Source organism: Nanorana parkeri, unplaced genomic scaffold (genome assembly GCF_000935625.1).
Source record: "Nanorana parkeri isolate BGI_ZX_2015 unplaced genomic scaffold, ASM93562v1 scaffold347, whole genome shotgun sequence".
Classification (NCBI taxonomy): domain Eukaryota; kingdom Metazoa; phylum Chordata; class Amphibia; order Anura; family Dicroglossidae; genus Nanorana; species Nanorana parkeri.
Genome location: NW_017306615.1, coordinates 731,902 through 734,649, shown reverse-complemented (window position 1 = coordinate 734,649; position 2,748 = coordinate 731,902).

Genomic DNA, 2,748 nt, shown 5'->3' with positions numbered 1-2,748 from the left:
TTTGACTCCATCCATTTGTAGGGCTAATGAGCAAGATATTGTACATGCTTACCTTTCTGGCCACCCATGCCTTTGATCTTCACTCTCTTGCCCGAGATACACTGCTTACAATATTGGATAAGAGATGTAATCATGAACAAATGCAGACTCATCATTCCCAGCTCTCTCATTCATTTAAATTGGTTTGCTCACTCTCTGACCTCCAATCAGGCTGAAGACAACCACATATGCTCCTGGGGAAAGGGTCATTGAACAGAGAAGTGGTTCAAGGAATCAGGAAAAAGGGAGGTGGCCATGGCACCCATCAAACTGGTTTTCCCAGTAGATCTGGAGACCCACAATTCCTAGCTCAATCTTGGTTCAGGTGGGCCAATGTGTACCTCTCCTGTAACACCAAAATCCAGTGTAACCATCGCACTCCTGACCAAATAATACCCTTAGAGTCGGGTGGGTGCCAAAGTGACTGCAGATGCCTCTGCAATCCGAGATAAGTGTACGTAAGTATATGTATAAAGTCACTCGCACTCCAATAGAATTTCAAGTCAAAAACAGTCTATTGACTCGATTGCGATCACATCATATAGCGACGTTTCAGAACAACAACGGTTCCTTCTTCAGGCAAGAAGGAAGAAGAAGGAACCGCTGTCGTTCCGAAACGTCGCTATATGATGTGATCGCAATCGAGTCAATAAACCGTTTTTGACTTGAAATTCTATTGGAGTGCGAGTGACTTTTTACATACACTTCTCCTGTAACACCTTCTCTGTCCCACCCAAAGTGCCCAGAGATCCGGTATAGAGTTTCATTTCTAGCAGCTTCCACCCACCATCATACAATAACCGTCACGTAGGATATGACGCTCCCATAGCAAACAACTGCAAGTTTGTAGCAACTTAAGGTATAGGCCTCACACTCTTCTACCATACGTGGTGAAAGTTTCATGTCTGGGGAAAGTTTCATGTCTCCGTCGGGGTTTTCTGTCATAAGATATCGTGGAAAAATAACATTATGTTTAGGGAAGATGATGCTTTTAGTCAACAATCCCTCCAACTGATAAGGGGCCTTAGAACGTAACAGTTTATATTGTATCTGTGCGTGAACGAAATTTAAATATTGACATTCGGGACACGTGGCTCTGTTCACAGACTCCGGGGAACGGCCAGAAATCTGACATTGTGCGTATTACACCGTCTGGAATCATCTCTTTATTTCCTATGTTTATGTTACATAGACCGATCCACCTCAGTCTCTGCTTTATAGATGAAAGGGGTCCATTTATAAATAAAAACATTAGAGCTTCAGCCCTTTTGGGATTTTATGGGGTCATTTTTTGGGGGGGAGCAAAGGAAAGGAGAAGAAGGCAGAGAGGTGCTGAGAGATGGAAATGTTGGCAGCAGCAGCAGCAGCAGCAACAGTGAGCGTAAGAGGGAAGCGTTTCTGGGCCCCCCTTGCAGCTTCCTTCCCCGCTGCCAAAATTATAATCCGATTACATTGCCCTCCCTGCCTGTGTTTGCTTGACTTGTGCAGGGACAGACTTACAGGGAAAACATGTCATTCAAAAGTATTTGACAAAATTTAAATAAAATGTGTTAAAAAAAATAATGGTGGCTGGGAATACTTTGCTGTGGGGCGGCCGAGGCCAGGAACTTTTCCATTACCATGGTAGGAGTTGCAGTGAATAGTTTCTTGAAGGATCAAAACCTTTCTGGATCAGTTCCTCACCAAGTATGGTTCAGGGGTGCCATGCTCTTTACTTACCTCTATGGGAATGTTGGACCATTTGTGAGGTCAGGTACTGATGTTGGAGGAGAAGGCCGGGCTCGCAGTCTCCGCTCTAATTCATCCCAAAGGTGTTCTATGGGGTTGAGGTCAGGACTCTGTGCGGCCAGTCAGGTTCCTCCCCCGCAAACTCCCCCATCCATGTCTTTATGGACCTTGCTTTGTACACTGGTGCGCAGTCATGTTGGAACAGGAAGGGGCCGTCCCCAAACTGTTCCCACAAAGTTGGGAGCATGAAATTGTCCAAAATGTCTTGGTGTGGAGTGTTGGAGCGGTGACTACTTTACAACACACACAGGGACCATGGGGAACAAAAGTAGCCACCCTCCAGAAGGAAGGACAGTGTCAGAGATGATTGGAGGATCTACAGCCGAGTGATACACAAATAAGATACATTGTTGTTAATAGTTAGGGGACTTGAATGTATTTTTAGGATTGAACTCCTGAGTTAAGTGTCACTTTAGGGATGGATGAAGTATTTTAGGGTTACCCTCTCCTATCATACTATATGGGTGTATATTAGTTAGCTCAAAAACTTATTTGTGATACATTTTGTTTTTAAAAGGTATCAGGTAACAGATAATCCATTTTTAGGTGTAAATGAGCTGCTGTCAAAACTTGTGTTCCATTTATATGGATGTTATTGGACCGGCGCCAAGAAGCACATCATCCATTTCTGAGTGCTAATTAGCTTGCACAAAAACTTAAATGTCATTCCTTTTTTGGGGTGTAAATTAGCGAGTACAAAAGCTTGTGTGTGAAGTTTTTGGGGTGTAAATGAGCTAAAACAAAACGTGTGTCATCCAAATTTTTTTTAGGGTGAAAATTGGCTGGCTCGAAATCTTGTGTGATCCAATTTTTGGGTATAAATGGTCTGGCACAAAATTATTTTTTACCATTCTGAAATGTAATTTACATTTTTTTTAATACTAGTTTTAAGTATTTCCTCTGCAATCCGTTCTGAACTTT